Raw genomic sequence first — 24,500 nt, 5'->3', positions numbered from 1 at the left:
CAAATGATATATCAGATAAAGGGTTAGTATCCAAAATCCATAAAGAACTTATCAAACTTAACACTCAAAAAACAAATGATCCAGTGAAGAAATGGGTAAAAGACATGAATAGACACTTCTCCAAAGAAGACATACACATGGCTAAAAGACACATGAAAACAAGCTCAACATCACTTATCATCAAGGAAATACAAATCAAAACTACAGTGAGATACCACCTCATGTCAAAATGGCTAAAATTAACAACTCAGGCAACCACAGATATTGGCAAAGATGTGGGAAAGAGGAAGCCTTTTACACTGCTAGTGCGAATGCAAACCGGTGCAGCCACTTTGGAAAACAGGATGGTGGTTCCTTAAAAAATTAAAAATATGGGGCACCTGGGGGGCTCAGTCAGTTAAGCGTTTGACTTTGGATCAGTTCACGATCTCGTGGTTCAGGGGTTTGAGCCCCACATCAGGCTCTGTGCTGGCAGCTGAGCCTGAAGCATGCTTCAGATTCTGTATCTCCCTCTATCTCTGTCCCTCCCTTGCACATGCTCTCTCTCTCAAAGATACATAAATATTAAAAAAAATTTAAAAGAACTACTTTATGAGCCAGCAATTGCATTATTAGCTATTTATTCAAAGGATACAAAAATGCTGATTCAAAGAGGCACATGCACTGCGATGGTTATAGTAGGACTATCAACAATAGCCAAAGTATGGAAAGAGCCCAAATGTCCATCAACTGATGAATGGTGAAAGAGGAAATGATAGAGATATACGCTGGAATCTTACTTAGTGATTAAAAGAATGAAATATTGCCATTTACAACAACATGGATGGAACTAGAGTATCTTATGCTAAGTGAAATAAGTCAGTCAGAAAAGACAAATTAAAATACAAATATCATATGATTTCACTCATATGTGGGATTTAAGAAACAAAACAGATGAATATAGAGAAGGGAAGCAAAAAATAAGATAAAAACAAAGAGTGAAGCAAGCCATAAGAGACTTAAATACAGAATACCAACTGAGGGCTGCTGGTGGGGTTTGGGTGGGGGAATGGGTTAAATGGGTGATGGACATTAAAGAGGGCACTTGTTGGGATGAACACTGGGTGTTATATGTAAGTTAATGAATCACTAAATTTTATTCCTGAAATCATTATTATACTCTATATTAACTAAGTTGGATTTAAATTTTAAAAATTTAAAAAAAAGATTTCACATATTAGTGATACCATGTAGTACATGTCTTTCCCTGTCTGGCATATCTTGCTTTGTATGTTCAATATCAATTTACATGGTTGCAAATTAAATACACCCTTCTTTGCCATGGCAGAATAGTATTCTGTTGTGTATATGCATCACATCTTTTTTATTCCTTTATGCAGTGGTGGGCATATGGATTGTTTACATATCTTGGTATTATGAATAATGCTGTAATAACCATAGGAGTGCAGGTATCTTGTCCAAATTCTGTTTTCATTTCCTTTTTATATATACCCAGAAGTGAAATTGCTGGATTTTATGTTGGAACTCTTTATTTTTTTGAGAAATTTTCATATTGTTTTCAATAGAGTTTGAAGAAATTTACAGTCACCAACAGTGTATAAGTGTTCACTTTGCACCACATCCTCACAAGCACTTGTTTCTAATCTTCTTGATTACATTTATTCAAACAGGCATTAAGTAGGTAATAATTCACTGGTTTTGATTTACATTTTGCTGATGATTAATGATATTAAGCAACTTCTCATGTGTTGAACATTTTGAGCTCCTCTTTGGAAATTTCTATTTAGTTCTGCCCATTTTATTTTATTTTATTTTATTTTATTTTAATATGGAACGCTTCACGAATTTGCGTGTCATCCTTGCGCAGGGGCCATGCTAATCTTCTCTGTATCATTCCAATTTTAGTATATGTGCTGCCAAAGCGAGCACAGTTCTGCCTGTTTTAAAAAGAAATGAAGTATTGACATGTGTTATAACATGGATGAACCTAAAAAAGTATGCTGAAACAATACAAAAATGTTCATGATATATGACAACCTTTAAATAAAATTCTAGAAATAGAAACTAATTTATAATGATAGAAAGCAAGTCACTGGTTGTCTGGGAAATGAGGGAATAGAGAAGAGACAGATTAAAAAATGACAAGAGCAAACTGTTCAGAGTGATCAATAAGTTCAGTGTCTTGATAGAGGCAATGGCTTAATTTACCTCAAATATATATCAAATAAATAAAATCACATCAAGTTGAACAATATTAATATGCATGTTGTATTTATTTATTTATTTATTTATTTATTTATTTTTAATATATGAAATTTATTGTCAAATTTGTTTCCATACAACACCCAGTGCTCATCCCAAAAGGTGCCCTCCTCAATACCCATCACCCAACCTCCCCTCCCTCCCACCCCCCATCAACCCTCAGTTTGTTCTCAGTTTTTAACAGTCCCTTATGCTTTGGCTTGCTCCCACTCAACCTCTTTTTTTTTTCCTTCCCCTCCCCCATGGGTTCCTGTTAAGTTTCTCAGGATCCAAATAAGAGTGAAACCATACGGTATCTGTCTTTCTCTGTATGGCTTATTTCACTTAGCATCACACTCTCCAGTTCCATCCACGTTGCTACAAAAGGCCATATTTCATTTTTTCTCATTGCCACGTAGTATTCCATTGTGTATATAAACCACAATTTCTTTATCCATTCATCAGTTGATGGACATTTAGGCTCTTTCCATAATTTGGCTATTGTTGAGAGTGCTGCTATACACATTGGGGTACAAGTGTCCCTATGCATCAGTACTCCTGTATCCCTTGGGTAAATTCCTAGCAGTGCTATTGCTGGATCATAGGGTGGGTATATTTTTAATTTTCTGAGGAACCTCCACACTGCTTCCCAGAGCGGCTGCACCAATTTGCATTCCCACCAACAGTGCAAGAGGGTTCCCGTTTCTCCACATACTCTCCAGCATCTATAGTCTCCTGATTTGTTCATTTTGGCCACTCTGACTGGCGTGAGGTGATATCTGAGTGTGGTTTTGATTTGTATTTCCCTGATAAGGAGCGACGTTGAGCATCTTTTCATGTGCCTGTTGGCCATCCCGATGCCTTCTTTAGAGAAGTGTCTATTCATGGTTTCTCCCCATTTCTTCCCTGGGTTATTTGTTTTTCAGGTGTGGAGTTTGGTGAGCTCTTTATAGATTTTGGATACTAGCCCTTTGTCCGATATGTCATTTGCAAATATCTTTTCCCATTCCGTTGGTTGCCTTTTAGTTTTGTTGGTTGTTTCCTTTGCTGTGCAGAAGCTTTTAATCTTCATAAGGTCCCAGTAATTCACTTTTGCTTTTAATTCCCTTGCCTTTGGGGATGTGTCGGGTAAGAGATTGCTATGGCTGAGGTCAGGGAGGTCTTTTCCTGCTTTCTCCTCTAAGGTTTTGATGGTTTCCTGTCTCACATTCAGGTCCTTTATCCATTTTGAGTTTATTTTTGTGAATGGTGTGAGAAAGTGGTCTAGTTTCAACCTTCTGCATGTTGCTGCCCAGTTCTCCCAGCACCATTTGTTAAAGACTGTCTTTTTTCCATTGGATGTTCTTTCCTGCTTTGTCAAAGATGAGTTGGCCATATGTTTGTGGGTCTAGTTCTGGGGTTTCTATTCTATTCCATTGGTCTATGTGTCTGTTTTTGGGCCAATACCATGCTGTCTTGATGATGACAGCTTTGTAGTAGAGGCTAAAGTCTGGGATTGTGATGCCTCCTGCTTTGGTCTTCTTCTTCAAACTTACTTTGGCTATTCGGGGCCTTTTGTGGTTCCATATGAATTTTAGGATTGATTGTTCTAGTTTCGAGAAGAATGCTGGTGCAATTTTGATTGGGATTGTATTGAATGTGTAGATAGCTTTGGGTAGTATTGACATTTTGACAATATTTATTCTTCCAATCCATGAGCACAGAATGTCTTTCCATTTCTTTAAAACTTCTTCAATTTCCTTCATAAGCTTTCTATAGTTTTCAGCATACAGATCTTTTACATCTTTGGTTAGAGTTATTCCTAGGTGTTTTATGCTTCTTGGTGCAATTGTGAATGGGATCAGTTTCTTTATTTGTCTTTCTGTTGCTTCATTGTTAGTGTATAAGAATGCAACTGATTTCTGTACATTGATTTTGTATCCTGCAACTTTGCTGAATTCCTGTATCAGTTCTAGCAGACTTTTGGTGGAGTCTATCGGATTTTCCATGTATAATATCATGTCATCTGCAAAAAGCGAAAGCTTGACTTCATCTTTGCCAATTTTGATGCCTTTGATTTCCTTTTGTTGTCTGATTGCTGATGCTAGAACTTCCAGCACTATGTTAAACAGCAGCGGTGAGAGTGGGCATCCCTTTCGTGTTCCTGATCTCAGGGAAAAAGCTCTCAGTTTTACCCTGTTGAGGATGATGTTAGCTGTGGGCTTTTCATAAATGGCTTTTATGATCTTTAAGTATGTTCCTTCGATCCCGACTTTCTCAAGGGTTTTTATTAAGAAAGGGTGCTGGATTTTGTCAAAGGCCTTTTCTGCATCGATTGACAGGATCATATGGTTCTTCTCTTTTTTTTTTTTTGTTAATGTGATGTATCACGTTGATTGATTTGTGAATGTTGAACCAGCCCTGCATCCCAGGAATGAATCCCACTTGGTCATGGTGAATCATTCTTTTTATATGCCGTTGAATTCGATTTGCTAGTATCTTATTGAGAATTTTTGCATCCATATTCATCAGGGATATTGGCCTGTAGTTCTCTTTTTTTACTGGGTCTCTGTCTGGTTTAGGAATCAAAGTAATACTGGCTTCATAGAATGAGTATGGAAGCTTTCCTTCCCTTTCTATTTCTTGGAATAGCTTGAGAAGGATAGGTATTATCTCTGCTTTAAACGTCTGGTAGAACTCCCCTGGGAAGCCATCTGGTCCTGGACTCTTATTTGTTGGGAGATTTTTGATAACCGATTCAATTTCTTCGCTGGTTATGGGTCTGTTCAAGCTTTCTATTTCCTCCCGATTGAGTTTTGGAAGAGTGTGGGTGTTTAGGAATCAGTCCATTTCCTCCAGGTTGTCCAATTTGTTGACATATAATTTTTCATAGTATTCCCTGATAATTGTTTGTATCTCTGAGGGATTGGTTGTAATAATTCCATTTTCATTCATGATTTGACCTATTTGGGTCATCTCCATTTCTTTTTGAGAAGCCTGGCTAGAGGTTTGTCAATTTTGTTTATTTTTTTCAAAAAACCAACTCGTGGTTTCGTTGATCTGCTCTACAGTTTTTTTAGATTCTATATTGTTTATTTCTGCTCTGATCTTTATTATTTCTCTTCTTCTGCTGGGTTTAGACTGCCTTTGCTGTTCTGCTTCTGTTTCCTTTAGGTGTGCTGTTAGATTTTGTATTTGGGATTTTTCTTGTTTCTTGAGATAGGCCTGGATTGCAATGTATTTTCCTCTCAGGACTGCCTTCGCTGCGTCCCAAAGCGTTTGGATGGTTGTATTTTCATTTTCGTTTGTTTCCATATATTTTTAAATTTCTTCTCTAATTGCCTGGTTGACCCACTCATTCGTGAGTAGGGTGTTCTTTAACCTCCATGCTTTTGGAGGTTTTTCAGACTTTTTCCTGTGGTTGATTTCAAGCTTCATAGCATTGTGGTCTGAAAGTATGCATGGTATAATTTCAATTCTTGTAAACTTATGAAGGGCTGTTTTGTGACCCAGTATATGATCTATCTTGGAGAATGTTCCATGTGCACTCGAGAAGAAAGTATATTCTGTTGCTTTGGGATGCAGAGTTCTAAATATATCTGTCGAGTCCATCTGATCCAATGTATCATTCACAGCCCTTGTTTCCTTATTGACCGTGTATCTAGATGATCTATCCATTTCTGTAAGTGGGGTGTTAAAGTCCCCTGCAATTACCACATTCTAATCAATAAGGTTGCTTATGTTTATGAGTAATTGTTTTATATATTTGGGGGCTTCAGTATTCGGAGCATAGACATTTATAATTGTTAGCTCTTCCTGATGGATAGACCCTGTAATTATTATATAATGCCCTTCTTCATCTCTTGTTACACCTTTAATTTAAAGTCTAGTTTGTCTGATATAAGTATGGCTACTCCAGCTTTCTTTTGGCTTCCAGTCGCATGATAAATAGTTCTCCATCCCCTCACTCTCAATCTAAAGGTGTCCTCAGGTCTAAAATGAGTCTCTTGCAGACAGCAAATAGATGGATCTTGTTTTTTTATCCATTCTGATACCCTATGTCTTTTGGTTGGCGCATTTAATCCATTTACATTCAGTGTTATTATAGAAAGATACAGGTTTAGAGTCATTGTGATGTCTGTATGTTTTATGCTTGTAGCGATGTCTCTGGGACTTTGTCTCACAGGGTCCCCCTTAGGATCTCTTGTAGGGCTGGTTTAGTGGTGACAAATTCCTTCAGTTTTTGTTTGTTTGGGAAGACCTTTATCTCTCCTTCTATTCTAAATGACAGACTTGCTGGATAAAGGATTCTTGGCTGCATATTTTTTCTGTCTAGCACCCTGAAGATCTCGTGCCAATTCTTTCTGGCCTGCCAAGTTTCAAAAGAGAGATCAGTCACGAGTCTTATAGGTCTCCCTTTATATGTGAGGACACGTTTACCCCTTGCTGCTTTCAGAATTTTCTCTTTATCCTTGTATTTTGCCAGTTTCACTATGATATGTCGTGCAGAAGATCGATTCAAGTTACGTCGGAAGGGAGTTCTCTGTGCCTCTTGGATTTCAATGCCTTTTTCCTCCCCCAGTTCAGGGAAGTTCTCAGCTATTATTTCTTCAAGTACCCCTTCAGCACCTTTCCCTCTCTCTTCCTCCTCTGGGATACCAATTATGCGTATATTATTTCTTTTTAGTGTATCACTTAGTTCTCTAATTTTCCCCTCATACTCCTGGATTTTTTTATCTCTCTTTTTCTCAGCTTCCTCTTTTTCCATAACTTTACCTTCTAGTTCACCTATTCACTCCTTTGCCTCTTCAAGCCGAGCTGTGGTGGTTTCCATTTTGTTATGCATTTTGTTTAAAGCGTTTTTCAGCTCCTCGTGACTGTTCCTTAGTTCCTTGATCTCTGTAGCAAGAGATTCTCTACTGTCCTCTATACTGTTTTCAAGCCCAGCGATTAATTTTATGACTATTATTCTAAATTCACTTTCTGTTATATTATTTAAATCCTTTTTGATCAGCTCATTAGCTGTTGTTGTTTCCTGGAGATTCTTCTGAGGGGAATTCTTCCGCTTGGTCATTTTGGATAGTCCCTGGCGTGGTGAGGACCTGCAGGGCACTTCCCCTGTGCTGTGGTGTATAACTGGAGTTGGTGGGCGGGGCCACAGTCAGACCTGATGTCTGCCCCCAGCCCACCGCTGGGACCACAGTGAGACTGGTGTGTGCCTTCTCTTCCCCTCTCCTAGGGGCGGGATTCACTGTGGGGTGGCGTGGCCCTTCTGGGCTACTTGCACACTGCCAGGCTTGTGATGCTGGGGATCTGGCGTATTAGCTGGGGTGGGTAGGCAAGGTGCACAGGGGCATGAGGGGCAGGCTTAGATCGCTTCTCCTTAGGTGATCCACTTCAGGAGGGGCCCTGTGGCAGTGGGAGGGAGTCAGATCTGCTGCCAGAGGTTTGGCTCCGCAGAAGCGCAGAGTTGGGTGTTTGTGCGGAGCGAGCAAGTTCCCTGGCAGGAACTGGTTCTTTTTGGGATTTTGGCTGGGGGATGGGCGGGGGAGATGGCGCTGGCGAGTGCCTTTGTTCCCCACCAAACTGAGCTCTGTCGTCAGGAGTCTCAGCAGCTCTCCCTCCCTTTGTCCTCCAGCCTTCCCGCTTTCCGAGCAGAGCTGTTAACTTATGGCCTTCCCAGACGCTAAGTTGCGCTTGTTGTCGGAACACAGTCCGTCAGGCCCCTCTGCTTTTGCAAGCCACACTCGGGGGCTCCACTTGGCCGGCGAGCCGCCCCTCAGCCCCGGCTCCCTCCCGCCAGTCCGTGGAGCGCCTCGCCGCCGCCCTTCCTACCCCCTTCCGTGGGCCTCTCATCTGCGTTTGGCTCAGGCGACTCCATTCTGCTAATCCTCTGGCGGTTTTCTTGGTTATTTAGGCAGGTGTAGGTGGAATCTAAGTGATCAGCAGGACGTGTGGTGAGCCCAGTGTCCTCCTAAGCCGCCATAGGGTCCGGAACCAATGACCAAGAAAGAATTCTTGAAGATGTCTTTGGTGCAAAAAGATGATCTTATTAAAGCACAGGGAGAAGAGCCAGGGCAGGAAGAGCTACCCAGCCCTTGTTTTAAAGTTTGAGTATTTCTACTTAGACTTTCATTTGATACTCATTTGTGTGATAAAAGTTTCTCCATCCTCTCTCTTTCAATCTTCAGATGACTTTAGGTCTAAAATGAATCACCTGTGGGCAGAATATAGATAAGCCATGCTTTTTTCTTTTAACCATTCTGACACCCTATGTCTTTTGATTGGAATATTTACTCCATTCACATTCAAACTAATTATTGATAAATATGTGTTTATTGATATTTTATTACTTGTTTTGTCATTGTTTCTGGGCATTTTCTGGGCATTTATTAATTTTGGTCTCTGCGTTACACTCAAGAAGTCCTCTTTATTATTTCTTCAGGTCTGTATTAGTGGTCTCAAATTCCTTTAATTTGTGTGGGTGGGGGAGGGTACTCTATTTCTCCTTCTATTCTGAATGATAGCCTTGCTAGATACAGTATTGTTGGCTGCAGATTTTTCCCATTCAACACATTGAATATATCATGCCACTCCCTTTAGGCTTGCCCTGTTTATGTTGAGAAACCTCTAGCTAGCTTCATGGGTCTTAACTTGTAATTAAGGACATATTTTGTTTTCTTGCTTTCAACATTGTTTCTTTATCACTATATTTTGTTAATTTAATTACAGTATGTTTTGATGCTTTTTTATGATTTTGATGGGATTTCTCTGTGCTTCCTGCATCTGGATGTATCTGTCCTCAGATTAGGGATGTTTTCAGCTATTATTTCTTCAAATAAATTTTCTGCTTGGTTTTCTCTTTCTTCTTTTTCTGGGACTTTAATAATATGAATTTTGTTATGCTTTATAGGGTCACTTTTTTCCCTCAGTCTATTCTCATCTTGCATAATTCTTTCTTCCTTTTGTTCTGCTTCATGACTTTCCATTACTTTGTCTTCTAGGTCATTAATTAGTTCCTTTGCTTCTTCTAGCCTGCTGTTCATTGCATCAAGCATTTTCTGATTTCATTTACTGCCCTCTTCACCTTTGATTGATTTTTTTCAAAGTCTTTATCTTTTTGTACATATCTCACTGATGTCTTCTATTCTTTTCTCAAGCCCAGCATGTACCTTTATGATCGTGGCTTTATATTCTCCATCACACATGTTCCTTATGTCAGTTTTGCTTCAATCTCTGGCCATGGCCTTATTTATTCTTTCCTTTGGGATAAACTCCTCCATCTTTGCATTTTGTCTAAATCTCTGCCTTCCTCTCCGTGTGAGAAAAGCCAGTTATATCCCCTGCTCTTGAAAATAATTGCCTTAAGAAGGGTCATGTAGTGCCCAGACCCTGTCACTTCATCGTGTGTCCTCTGGTGTGTGCTGGGTTATATCTGATGTTTTACTTTGTCTGATCTATCCTTCAGGACAGTTATCTGTAGTTTCTTCTTGCCTGCTGTGGGCGTTGTCGTTTCTTGGCTTGAATGTGATGAGTTTTATTATGTTTTTTTAAATATTTTTTGTTTATGTATTTTTGAGAGAGAGAGAGCAGGGGGAAGGCAAAGAGAGAGAGAAAGGGAAAGAGAATCTCAATCAGGCTCCACACTGCCATCATGGAGTCCAACATAGGGCTTAAACCCATAAACAGCAAGGTCGTTACCTGAGCCAAAATGAAGAGTCAGACGCTTAACCAACTGAGCCTCCGAAGCACCCCTGAATGTGGTTAGTTTTAACTAGTTGTGCTCTGGTCTGCTTGTGAAATTACAGATGACACCACCTCCACCATAACTGAACTCCTTTAGAACTCTCTGGTCTGAAGTTGTGGTGTGTACAGGGGTTTGTGCTGGTCTTCCTGAGGCAGGGGTGGGGGGTTCTACCACTCTGTGACTGATGCAAGGGTGAATATAAAGGGCTATCCCAAAAGAGTGCACTGGGGTGGGGCTTGGTATGCCAGTTAGGTAGCCACTGTTGACACTGCATTGCTTTCTCAAGTTAACTTTGTGTTTATGCTGAGGGGCAGGGGAGCTAAATGGCATGAAGAAGTTATTTTTTTTCTCCTGGATGGGTGTCTTAGTGAAGGCTGCCTCTCAAGGACATGCTCTGAAAAGTGCAAATAATCTCCTTACTGTGTGCTGCAGGTGTTCTTCAGATGAGTGTTCTGTGTCCCCAAGTTATTTGTCTGCCTTCTCTCCAGGGGCAGTACAGAGCCCTCTGGGCTCTATCCCAGCCAAGCCTGCTGACCTTTGAAATTCTAGACTTTAAGTTCTGCTGGCTGCAAGAACTCAACAAATGTAGCCACTCTCATTTTCATGCCAATGGCTTTGAGGAAATCTTCTCCCTGTGCATTTATCTGTGTGCTCCTCCCTCACCCACCCTTCTCTGTACCACAGCTCCCTCCCCTCCACAGCATCTGTCATCTTTTTCACCCTAAACCATATCTCTGCCTTTCCTGCCTTCTTTGATGTGGCCTCTTCTTTTTTTTTTTTATTTTCAACTTTTCAACTATAATTTGATGACTTTTTTCCTATTTTCCTTTTTTTTCAATATATGAAATTTATTGTCAAATTGGTTTCCATACAACACCCAGTGCTCATCCCAAAAGGTGCCCTCCTCAATACCCATCACCCACCGTCCCCTCCCTCCCATCCCCCATCAACCCTCAGCTTGTTCTCAGTTTTTAACAGTCTCTTATGCTTTGGTTCTCTCCCTCTCTAACCTCTTTTTTTTTCTTACCCTCCCCCATAGACTTCTGTTAAGTTTCTCAGAATCCACGTAAGAGTGAAAACATATGGTATCTGTCTTTCTCTGTAGGACTTATTTCACTTAGCATCACACTCTCCAGTTCCATCCACGTTGCTACAAAAGGCCATATTTCATTCTTTCTCATTGCCAAGTAGTATTCCATTGTGTATATAAACCACAATTTTTTTATCCATTCATCAGTTGATGGACATTTAGGCTCTTTCCATAATTTGGCTATTGTTGAGAGTGCTGCTATAAACATTGGGGTACAAGTGCCCCTATGCATCAGTACTCCTGTATCCCTTGGGTAAATTCCTAGCAGTGCTATTGCTGGGTCATAAGGTAGGTCTATTTTTAATTTTTTGAGGAACCTGCACATGATGTGGCCTCTTCTATCCTTTTCATTTTGGAGTTTGTTCTGTTGGTCTTCAGGTCAATTTCTGTGTATTTTGATTGATTTGATAATTATCTAGTTGTGTTTGTGGGACAAGGTGAGCCTAGGGTTCTCCTATTCCAACAACATTTTCCAAAGCCCTGCTTCTTATTTGTGATCTTATAGCTGAAGTGAGTCTCTTATAGGCAGTGTAATTGGGTCATATTTTTTTTATTGTGGTATAACTGACATACAATGTTATCTGAATTTTAGGTATACAACATGGTGATTCAAAATTTGTGTACATTGAAAAATGATAAACACAATAAGTCTAGTAGTGATTTGTCAAGATACAAATGTAATATAATGTTATTTACTATAATTCCCCATGACGTATATTACATCACCATGACTTATTTATTTTATAACTGAAAGTTTACACTTCTTGATCCACGTCACTCATATCACCACTCCCAACCCATCTCCCCACTGGCAACCATCAGTTTGTTCTGTGTCTATGCACTTGAGTTTGTTTTATTTATTTTTTAGATTCCAATATAAGTGAAATTGTGTGATATTTGCCTTCAACATCTTATTAATTTAATTTAACATAGTACCCTCTAGCTCCATCCATGTTGTAACAAATGGCAGAATTTCAATCTCTTTTATAACTAAGTAATAGTCTACTGTATATGTATACCACATCTTATTTTTTTATTCTTTAATACATTATGAACACTTGGGATAGTTCCATATCTCAGCTATTGTAAATATTGCCGCATTCAATATAGGGGTTTTTATATCTCATTGAGTTAGTGTTTTAATTTTCTTTGGCTAAATTCTCAATAGTGAAATTGCTGGATCATATGGTAGTACTATTTTAAGATTTTTGAGAAACTTCCATATTTTTCATAGTGGCTGCAAAAATTTACATCCCACCCACAGTTCGAAATGTACTCTTGTCTCCACATTTTCACCAACACTTGTTATTTCTTGTTTTTTTTCTATAATAACCATCATAACAAGTATAATCTGATATCTCATAGTGGTTTTAATTTGCATTTTCCTTATGATTTGTGATATTATGTATCTTTTTATGTGACTATTGGTCACCTATATGTTTTCTCTTTAAAAAAATGCCTGCTCAGATACTCTGTTAATTTTTAAATCACATTGTTTTGATGTTGTTATTGTTGTTGACTTGTATGAATTTTTTATTGTATTTTGATTGTTAACCCCTTACTGAATATATGATTTGCAAATATTTTATCCCATTTACTCAGTTACATTTTTGTTTTCTTGATGGTTACCTTTGCTGTGCCGAAGCTTTAGAATTTAATGTAACCCCATTTATATATTTTTGCTTTTGTTTCTCTTGACTTTGGAGTCAGATTAAAATAATAATAATAATAATAATAATACCAAAGAGCTTACTGCCTGATTTCTTTTTTCAGTTTTAAGTTTGCTGGTCTTATATTCAAGTCTTTAATTAATTTTGTGTTAATTTTTACATATATTGTAAGGTAGTTGTCCATTCTGATTCATTTACATGTATCTGCCCAGTTTTCCCAAAACCATCTATTGGAGAAACCATTTTTCCCATTGTATATTTCTGCTACTTTCTCATAAAATAATTGCCCATGTATATGTGGCTTTTTAAATGAACGGTTTATTTAGTTCCACTTATATGTGTGTGGGTTTTATGTTTATATTCTTTTGGTAATTATCACTATTAGTATAATCTAGAATCAGGGATCCTGGTATATACATCTTTGTTATTCTTCAACACTATTTAGACTATTCTGAATATTCTATAATTCCACATATTTTAGAATCATTTGTTCTACTTCTATAAAACATATCATTGGAGGGGCGCCTGGGTGGCTCAGTCGGTTAAGCGTCCGACTTCGGCTCAGGTCACGATCTCGCGGTCCGTGAGTTCGAGCCCCACATCGGGCTCTGTGCTGACAGCTCAGAGCCTGGAGCCTGTTTCCGATTCTGTGTCTCCCTCTCTCTGACCCTTCCCCGTTCATGCTCTGTCTCTCTCTGTCTCAAAAATAAATAAAACGTTAAAAAAAATAAAACATACCATTGGAATTTTGATAGAGATTTCATTGAAACTATAGATTGCTATAGGTAATATGGACATTTTTACAATATTATTTCCCTCAATCCATGAGTGTCACAGGCTTTGAGTCTGGAGTTCTTTCTTGCCCAGCAAGACAGTGGATGCAGAATTAAATATGAGAGAGGCTAATGTCTGGAAGGAGACAAGAGCCCCAAGTAAGGGTCCTTGCTCCATATTTATTAGGATCAGAAGCTTACAAACGTGATGGATGTACAGAAAGAAACAATGAAACAGTGATCATTATCATGTGTGAGAGAGAAAGGAGGTTTTGGAGATATGTGGTGTTAGGGGTTTGGGTCAATAAAAAAAATCTTGGCACTGAGCAGATGGCTGTTTACAGCAGGAACCAGGCACTGTGTCTGTTTGTCTTAACTTACCTAGGGGATAAGACAGGTAGGACATGCTACCTCAGGGTCAACAAGGCACCTTTCTTTTGCTAATCAGCTTCAGGCAATTTCACCCAGCTTCGGGGGGGTCTATCACCCTGTTTACCTATTCTGGAGGCTTTCATCCTGTGGAAGTAGCTTCTGATCCTAATGATCCTACGCTTGTGTTCTATGCTGGGGGGTCTTTTGCATAGACCTATTCTGGATGCTTTTGTCTTAAGCCTTGTTAACCCACTGGTGTAAGCTCAGAAAATTCCTAAACTTATTCCTCACATATGAGCATGTAATATCTTTGTCTTTATTCATGTATTCAATTTGCATTTATTCATGTCTTCAACTTCTTTCATCAATGTCTTATAATTTTCAGTGTATAAGTCTTTGACTTCCTTTGTTAAATCTATTTCTACATACTTTATTCTTTATGATGCAAATGTGAATGGTTTGCTTTCTTGACTTATCTTTCTTTTTTAATGTTTAGTTACATTAGAGAGAGAGAGTGTGTGTCAGGGAGGGAGAGCGGGTGAGGGGCAGAGAGACGGAGACAAAATCTGAAGTAGGCTCCAGGCTCTGAGCTATCAGCACAGAGACTGATGTGAAGCTGAAACTCAACAGCTGTGAGATCATGACCTGAGCCAAAGTTGGATGCTTAAGCGACTAAGCCACCCAGGCACCCCTTGATTTATCTTTCAGATAGTTGCTTACTAGTATACAAAAATGCACCCAACATTTGTGTATTAAAATTTTACCCTGCAAATCTACCAAATGTATTTATTGGATCTAACAGTTTTTAAGTGAAGTCTTTAGGGTTTTTTATACATATTATCATATCATATACAAATAGTGACAAGTTTATTTCTTCCTTTTTGATTTGTATGGCTTTTATTTCTTTTTCTTGCCTAATTGCTATGACTTGGTTTTCCAATACTATGTTGAATGAAAGTGGGAGACTGAGCATCTTTGTCTTGTTCCTGATCTTAGAGAAAATCTTTCAGTTTTTCTTGCATGAGTACCATATTATGTTCATGTTTGTCATATATGGCTTTCATTATGTTGAAGTACCCTCCCTTTATACCCACCTGGCCTTTATTTTTATCACAAATGGATGTTGAATTTTGTTGAATGTTATTTATAAATTTATTGAGATGGTAATATAATTAAAAATTTTTAATGTTTTATTCATTATTGAGAGAGAGAGACAGAGCATGAGTGGGAGAGTGGTAGAGAGAGAAGGAGACACAGACTTTGAAGCAGGCTCCAGGCTCTGAGCTATCAGCACAGAGCCCAATGCAGGGCTCCATCTCATGGACTGTGAGATCATGACCTGAGACTAAGTTGGACGCTTAACCAACTGAGCCATCCAGGTGCCCAATTGAGATGATAATATAATTTTTATTTTCATTTCACTGATGTGATATATCTTTGAATGATTTGCAGATGCTGTATCATTCTTGCATCATGGGAATAAATCCCAGTTGATCATGGTGTATGATTCTTTTAATGTTTTGTTAAATTTAGTTTTCTAGTATTTTATTGAGAATTTTTGCATCTATATTCATTGGGGATATTGACTTATACTTTTATATTTTTGTGTTGTCCTTGTCTGGTTTAGTATCAGAGTAATACAGGTATCATAAAGTAGTTTGGAAGCATCCCCTTCTCTTCAAATTTTTGGAAGGGTTTGAAAGGATAGGAATTAAATCTTTAAATGTTTGGTAAAATTCACTAATGATGCCATCTCATCCTGGACTTTTCCTCATTGGGAGGCTTTTGACAACGAATTCAATCTCCTTACTAGTAACTGTTATCAAAATTTTCTATTTATTGGGGTCGTCTGGGTGACTCAGTCATTTGAGCATCCAACTTGGGCTCAGATCATAATCTCCCAGTTCATGGTTTCAATTCCGCATTGGGCTCTGTGCTCAGAGCTCAGAGCCTGGAGCTTGCTTCAGATTCTGTGTCTCCCTCTCTTTCTCTGACCCACCCCCACTTGTGCTCTGTCTCTCTCTCTCTCTCTCAAAAACAAATAAACATTGAAAAAAATAGTTTTATATTTCTTTCTGACTCCATCTTGAAAGAATGTAAGTTTCTAGGAATTATCCATTTCTTCTAGATTACCCAATTTGTTGACATATAATTGTTTATAGCAGCTTCTTGTGTTCTTGTGTATTTTTGTGATATCAATCATTTGTAACTTCTGTTTAATTTCTGATTTTATTTGAGTCCTCTCTTTTTTTCTTGGTGAGTCAAGCTACAGATTTGTACATTTTTGTTTATCTTTTCAAAGAATCAACTCTTAATTTCATTGATCTTTTTTATTGTCCTGTTAGTCTGTATTTTATTTATTTGTGCTCTGATATTTATTATTTTCTTCCTTCTACTAACTTTGGGCTTTGCATTTCTTTCTCCATTTACTTTAGGTAAAACTTCAAATTCTTTATTTGATACTTCTCTTGTTTCTTGGGGTGGTCCTATATTACAATAAACTTTTCACTGAGACCCACTTTTGCTGTAACACATAGATTTTGGTATGTTGTATTTCTGTTTTCATTTGCCTCTAGGTATTTTTTATTTCTCTTTTGTTGTCTTCTATGCCATAGTATTTGTTCAGTAACATGTTGTTTAATCTCTATGTGTTTGTATTTTTCTTTCAATTTTCTTCTTGAAATTGATTTCTAGTTTTGTACAGTTGAGGTTTGAAAAGATACCTGATATGATTTCAAGATTCTTGGACTTATTGAAACGTATTTTCTGAGTGAACATGTGATCTATCCAGAAGAATGTTTTATGTGCATTTGAGAAGAATGTGTGTCCTGATTATTTTGGATGGAACGTTTTATATATACATCTATTAAGTCTATCTCATCTAATGTGTCATTTATGGTCAAGAGTTATTGATTTTCCATCTGGGTTATCTATATATGTAAGTGGGTGTTCAATTTCCCTATTATTGTATTGATGTAAAATTTTCTCTTTATTATCATTTGCTTTATTATGTTTATTGTAGTTTCCTTTTTAATTTTGTTTTGTGAACTTACAATAAATTTTTACATTGTGGTTACCATGAGGTTCACACATATCATTTTATGTATAAAATGGGCTACCGTAAATTGATAGCAACTTAAATTAGAACACATTCCAAAACTACATTTTTACTCCACCATATGTTTGGCTTTCAATGTCACTTTTTATGTCTTTTTACTTTATGTACTTTTCAGCTAATTATTGTAGCTTTAATTAATTTTTCCATTTTTGTCTTTTAATCTTTATAGAAACTTTTATAAGAGACTAATCCAATATTTCTAATATATATTTATCTTTGTTAGTGAGATCTTTAATATCTTATCTTGTTATTAATTTGTGTCATTTCTTTTCAACCCAAGGAAATCCTCTTTCATGTTTAGTAACTCTTTTAGCTTTTGCTTACTTGGAAAAAAAATAATCCCTCTTTCAGTTCTTAATAATAAATTTGCTGTGTAAAACATTTTTGTTTGGAGGTTTTAATCCTTTCAACACTTTGAATATGTCATGCCACTCATTTTTAGCCTGCAAAATTTCTGCTGAGAAATGTGGTGGTTTTATGTGGTTTTCCTTATTCATATCTGTTTACTCTTTCTTGCTGTTTCTTGATTCTCTATTTTAAATTTTAACATTTTAATAAGAATATGTGTTGGTGGGGCTATCTTTGGACTCATCTTATTTGAAACTCTATGCACTTCCTCAACTTAGATGCTTATTTCTCTCTCTAGGTTTGGGAAGTTTTCAGACATTATTTCTTCAAAGATTTGTTTTCCCACTTTCTGTCTTCTGTTTCTGGGATCCCTATAATGTGAATGTTATCCCACTTGATGTTTTCCCAAGATCCCTTAATTATACTCATTGTGTAATTTGTTTTTCTTTTTACCACTCTGTCTGGACGAGTTTTATTGCTTTATTCTTCCATCTCACTGATACATTATTTTGCTACATCCAGTCTCCTGTTGAACCACTCTAGTCTATTTTTCAGTTCATTTATTGTATTCTTCAGTTCTGTGTCCACTCTTTGATGTTTTTTTATGTTTTCTTTTTTTTGAAGTTCTCACCTTGTTCCTCCATTCTTCCAAATCTGGGGACCATCCTTAGGACCTTTACTTTGAACACTTTTCTGAAAAATTACTTATCTTTGTATCATTAAGATCTTTAGCTGAGATTTTGTTATTTTGTTGTTACTGTTGTTTGGAAAATATTTATCTTTCCTCATATTGTTTGACTCTGATTCTATGTATTAGGTGAAACATCTGCATTTCTCAGCCTTGAAGTTGCAGTTTATGTAGGTGATGAACCTCCTCACATAACATTACCCTAGCTATTCATTATCCCTAAAACTCTTGATTATACAAACAACATGATTGTTCTTGATATGTCCTTGCTGTTGAGGGTGTTCCAAGTGTTTTCAGTTTTCCAAGAGTAATAAACTCATTCAACCCTTAGTCTCAGGCTGTTTGGAAACCAGACACTCATGCAAGCAGCTTTTAAAGTATGAAAATATATACTATCCTGTCAGAATGAAATTATATTCTCTTATTTCCCCCACACCAGGAGATGTGGAGGTGTCATCTGGGTGACAATTGCATAAGTTGGGGCTCCAGAGGAGTGTATAAGCTACATTCTGACAGACCTTATCAATCTGTAGCTAGGCCAAGGGGGTGCACAAAAATGGTGTCTTAGCCCCTAGATGTGTAGGAAACATAAAGCCTGTCCTTCAGGCTGAATCTCCAGGCCAAACAAATAAACAAGTTTTAATAGGAAAATGGGGGTTATATATCAGTGTGCTACCTGGGAAGTGCCCTGGGGGTGTAGCTTGCCAATAACTGTCTTCCTGCTCCTTACGATTTCATGGAGCTCAGGAATGCCAGCCTCCTTGGCCACAAGTGTTAGACGATCATGTTACTTATGTTCATTGCATGCATCTGGTGCATTTAGCTGGAGAACTGGAGACTGTAGGGGGCAGAACATACTCCCTGGCCTCAGAAAAAAAGGTGGGGAAATATCTTGACTGCATGCACCTGTGTTCTTCAGTAAGGCAACAGGAAAGTGTCTTGTATTTGTATATGCATCAGCTTTAGGCTTGGAATAGTGGAATGTCTTGATGATTTGGTTCATGCTTGCCAGCCCCAGCCATGGAGCAGGGAAATGTTACAACTATCCATGTTCTCCAGTCAGAAATATAGTGGGCTAGTGCCATGACAGCTATCCCTTGAGTACCTAAGCAAGTTGGCATCAAGTTTCTGTGTCTGAGTTTGGCAACCTGTGTTAGCAAGCTATGTGAAGAATATAAAAGTTGTATCTGTTACAGCTTCATCTCCAAAGATAGTTTCAACTGGTCCCTACTTCTCCAGAAGATGCTTTTAAATCAGCAATTAAATTCATTTACCTATAGTCTAGGTGCTTTCAAACTAGTGGGTTTTTGTTTGGTTTGGTTTTTGTTTGTTCATTCTGGCTTTGGAGCAAGTAAGACCACATGAAGCTCTTTAATAGGGAAATCTGTTTCCTATAGCAGTTTCAGTGCCTCGTTTGTCAAAATTAGTGATTTTCTAAGTCACACATTTATTGGCTCACCTATCTACTTCAGATCCCAGGAATTGGGGAGCCCAATGTGGAGCAGAAGTTCCTCAATTCTCTAAGAGAAAGGCTGGGTCAGTGAGCTACCTCCCTATAGTGTGATGACATAGTGGGTGTGGAATTGGGACAAGTTGATGTTTCTACCTCTCCTACTTATTTAATGTCATCTTTTAATCCTTTGTTTCAGAGATTTGATGTGGTCTTTTAATCCCTTGTGGATTAGTTTTCAGAACTTTTTCAGAGGGAAATGATTCATATGCAGCTCTAGATTTGGTGTGTCCATGGGAGTGGTAAATTCAGGATATTCCTGTAATGTCATGTTGTGGAAATCCCTAGGTCTTATTCATTCTTCTCTAATACATTCTGACATAATATGTCTACAGATTGCAGAATTTCGTCCATTTATATTTGAAGTAATTATTCATATTCTTGTTTTCTAGCTTTCTTATTTTTACTTTGTTCCTTCCTGAATATTTTTCTTTCTTCATTTGTGAAACGGTGATTTCCTGGAGTGGTTTATTTAAAGCCACTTCTTTTCATTAAATGCTTCATTAAAGCCTTCTCTTTTTGTTTATACACTGTAGGTTTTCTCCTTGTGGTTACCATGTGACTATCACAAAACATTTTGTAAATATAAGTCTATTTTAAACTCCTAACAACATAATTCAAACAAATACAAAAACTACACCTTTCTTTTTTTTAATGTTTATTTATTTTTGAGACAGAGAGAGACAGCATGAATGGGGGAGGGTCAGAGAGAGAGGGAGACATGGAATCTGAAGCAGGCTCTGGGCTTTAAGCTGTCAGCACAGAACCTGATGCGGGGCTTCAACTCACAGACTGTGAGATCTTGACCTGTGCTGAAGTCGGAAGCTTAACTGACTAAACCACCCAGGTGCCCCAAAACTACACTTCTCTTCACTTCCCACATACATTTTATGTTTTTGATGACAAAATTTACTTCTTTTATATTGCATATCCATTAAATTTTTTAATAGTTATGGTTATCTTTAATATCTTGACCTTTAACATTTTTACTAAAGTTAAGTGATCTTTTTTAATGTTTATATATTTTTTAAGTTTTTTAAGTTTTTAATCATTTGTTTTGAAAGAAAGAGTGCATGCATGAGCAAGTGGGGAGGGGCAGAGAGAGAAGGAGAGAGAGAGAATCCCAAGCAGTCTCCGCACTGTCAGCACAGAGCCTGATGCAGGGTTCAAACTCTTGAACGATGAGATCATGACCTGAGCTGAAACCAAGAGTTGGTTGCTTAACTGAGCCAAGCAGGCGCCCCTTAATGTTTTAAATTCCAGTTAGCATTCGGTGTAATGTTAGTTTCAGGTATATAATTTAGTCATTCAACACTTCTATACAACACCTGCTGCTCATTACAAGTGCAGTCCTTAATTTCCATCACCTTCTTAACCCATCCCCCCACCCACCTCTCTTCTGGTAACCATCAGTTTGTTCTCTAGAGTTAAGTTTTTGTTTCTTGGTTTTGCTCTCTTTTTTAACCTGTTTGCTTGTTTTGTTTCTTAAATTCCACACGAATGAAATCATACAGTATTTGTCTTTCTCTGACAAATTTTCACTTATCATAATACTAAGTCCATCCATGCAATTGCAAATGGAAAGATTTCTTCGTTTTTTTATGTCTGAGTAATATTCCATTGTTTATATATACCACATCTTCTTTATCCTTTCATCACTTTATGTACCCTTGGGCTGTTTCCACAATTTGGCTATTGTAGATAATGCTGCTACAAACATCAGGGTGCATGTATCCCTTTGAATTAGTATTTTTGTATTCTTTGCATAAATACCTACTAGTGAAGTTGTGGATCATAAGATAGTTCTATTTTTAACTTCTTGAGGAACTTTATACTGTTTTCCAGAGTGGCTGCACCATAAAGTTAAGTTGGCAACACACCGTTTTTAGTATGAGATTTTCTGAATTTTAGTATATACTTACTCTGACCATCTTGTTTCATATTTTGTGTGTTTTCATGCACTGATTAACATCCTTTTATTTCACCTGAAAGATTAAATTTAGAATTTATTTTAAAGCAGGTGTAATGATTATGAATTCCCTTGGCTTTTGTTTATATTTGATGGTCTTTTTCCTTTTTTGAAGGACAGCTTTACTAGGAAATTTATTCTTTAGTGACAGTTTTGTTTTTCTTTCAGTACTTTGAATATGTCATTTTACTCTATCCTGGTTTGAAACATGCTTGCTGAATAATATGCTAACGATTTTATGGTGGTTCCCCTAATGCAAATAATGTTTGTCTCTTGACACTTTAAAATTATCCATTAGGTTTTTTTTTTTTTAGACAGGTTTATTATAATGTGTTGTAAAGAAGATCTCTTTGAATTGAATGCTTTGGGGAACCTATGAATTTCATGAGCTTGGATGTCTCAACCTCTACCCAAATTTAAGAAGTTTTGTTGTTATTTGTTAAAATTATCTTTCTGCCCATTTCTCTTTCTGATACTCCAATAATGTAAAAACTGTTTATTTTAATGTTCTCTGAAAATTTATGTAGGTATTCTTTATTCCTTTTCATTATATTTATTTTATTCTCTTTAACAGCATGATTTCAAATGATCTGTCTTCAACTTCATATTATTTTTACTGCTTGATTAAATTTGCTATTGTTGCTCTCTATACCATACATCATTTTATTCATTGTACTCTTCATCTCTAGATGTTTTCTTTATAATTATGTGATTCATATATTTCATCATATTATTATTTCAATCTCTCTGTTAAACTTCTCAATTTGTTTGTAAATTTCTTATGATTTTGGTGAATCTTTTTGTGTTTCCAGAAGCTCTTTGAGCTTCCTTAAAACAAATATTTTGAATTCTTTGTTAAGCAAACTATAGATCTTCAGTTCTTTGCAAACAGTTACAATAAAATTATTGTGTCCCTTTGGTGGTGTCATGTGTCCTTGATTTTTCCTGTTCCTTTCAAGTTTTGTTTTTGGATTTAAAGAAGCAGTCAACTCATTTTTACCAACTGACTTAGGAGAAAAAACATCTTTTGTCAATTCTTCTAGGTAATCTGAGGATTTTTCAGTCATTTTCAATGGATAATTCTGGTCTACACATTCTGTTCTCTCATGGACACTAATTCTTAATATCACATATGTCATCTTTCCATCTTGCAGAGGCTTTTTGTGTGCTGAAAGCCCATTGTCTACTTTCCTGAAGGCACTACTGAATGCTAATGCTTGTGGCTTTCTTTTATTTTTTGAGATTTGGGTTGGCTTTATGCACATGTTTATTAGCCTACTGTTAAGTCTTGCCACTATTGGGATTATTCACAGGGAACCAGCCATGTTGTAAAAGAATATGTGTGAAGGACACAGTGCATTGGATGTGCCTTTGGGCAAGTTGGAGGAATTTGCAAGTGAGATGTCCCCAGTAGCTCATGGGCTAGATTGTTGACTGAAGTCTCAACATAATTAGTAGGATCCAAATCCTTTTGTTACATCCTGAACTCTGGATGATGTTCTCCCAACCCCTCCCTGCTCCTCAATCATGCAGGCAGGATAAACACTCTTGAAAGGCATGCAGATATAAGAAATCATAGTAGTGAAAGGGAAGTTATCACAAAGAAACAAAGTTACACTATTAAATTAAAAAAATATCCAAAACAAAAAGTTGATTGGAGGGACTCAATTAAAAAATGAAGATGGTAGATGAAAGAGTTAATTAATTTGAGGATCAATAGAGATTATATAATCTGTAAGATGGATGAGTAGTATGGAGATCCTGAACTTGTGTCATCCCTGAGACACAGCTATGTCAACATCAAATCATTTTTAACATGTAGGAAATTGATCTTAGAATTAACATAATAATCTGCATAATTTGTGAGGCAAATCTTAGCAGGTACACTGTGAAGAGAGGTAAATTGGGAGAGAAGGGAGAGAAAAGCTGCAGTGCCATGGAAGGTAAAGACCTGTTTACATAGAGAGAGGACAGAGAAAGAGAAAGGGAGCGAGAGTACAGAATGTCAGGATCATGCAAGGAAAGCACTCTTGCTGAATTTAGATGGAGAGAAAGAGAGAGAGAAAGACTGAAAATCCTTGCACGGGCTGGACAAGAAATGTGTTCCCCAAAGCCACTGACAGGGGAAAAAGAGAGGGTTTCAATAACACCAGCTTTTTATAAACAGCAGAATGCAGAGTCTAAAGATTCAGAGCTCAGTGTCTGGTGGTACCCCAGTGAGGAAACAGAGTGAATCCCTGGTAACAAGCAGCACAGCCTTAGAGGCCCCTGTGACACACAGGGAGAAGCAGTTCTCCTGCTTGGGGTACATTTGGTAGAGACAATATGGCCATTCCCAGGGCAAAAAGTCTCAGCGGGGTCCCAGAGAGCTGCCACATCTGCTGGTATAGGAACAAAGACACTGGTTGAGGGCAGCAAAGAGTGGCTCTCACTTTGAACTGCGATTTAACATAAACTGAGCAGCTGCTACTGCACTCATGTGAAACTTTTCTGGACAAATCAATACCTGGCCATTGCTCAGTGAGACCCTCTCCCAGAGGATCAACATGGGTATGAGCCATGGGGGTCACTGAAGTGGGGGTTTTGAAACAGCCCCAGCTGAGATAATACTCTGGAGGGAGTTGACATCTGGGAGGCAGACAGCTTGTACACAAGGTAAAGGCAGGGAGTGGATGGGAGCCTGAGACAAAAGAAGGGTGATTGCATGCCTGTGAGCCTGCAAAATTCCTTCTCCAGAGACTAGAGAGCAGGGTAAAGCAATGTTCACCTCTAACCCTCCAGCACCAATGAACCTCAGTGAGCTAAGCAGCACCACCAAGTGGAGAATAGAATCCTTATACAAAGCCCTGCCCATCTGCACCCTTCAGGCACATCTCCAGTAGGGCAAGTCAACCTGAGAATCAGAGCTGCAGGCTCCTCCCCCAGAAAACCAGAACAAATCACTTCCACAACCTTAGTGTAGGGATCATAGTGTGCTGAAAGTTTCAGTTCTAGG

At 37.7% G+C, this 24,500-nt stretch overlaps 1 non-coding gene across 1 annotated transcript; it reads right to left on the bottom strand.

Annotated features, from left to right (window-relative positions):
* Nucleotides 1–1,822: 1,822 nt before the first annotated feature.
* On the bottom strand, nucleotides 1,823–1,929 carry LOC111558907. Its single transcript, XR_002740017.1, has one exon. It is a non-coding gene; the product is annotated as a U6 spliceosomal RNA (small nuclear RNA).
* Between the last annotated feature and the right edge of the window lie 22,571 nt (nucleotides 1,930–24,500).

The sequence above is a fragment of the Felis catus genome, chromosome X (genome assembly GCF_018350175.1).
Source record: "Felis catus isolate Fca126 chromosome X, F.catus_Fca126_mat1.0, whole genome shotgun sequence".
Classification (NCBI taxonomy): domain Eukaryota; kingdom Metazoa; phylum Chordata; class Mammalia; order Carnivora; family Felidae; genus Felis; species Felis catus.
The sequence above is the reverse complement of the archived record's forward strand: the minus strand, read 5'-3'. Positions and strand labels throughout refer to the sequence as shown.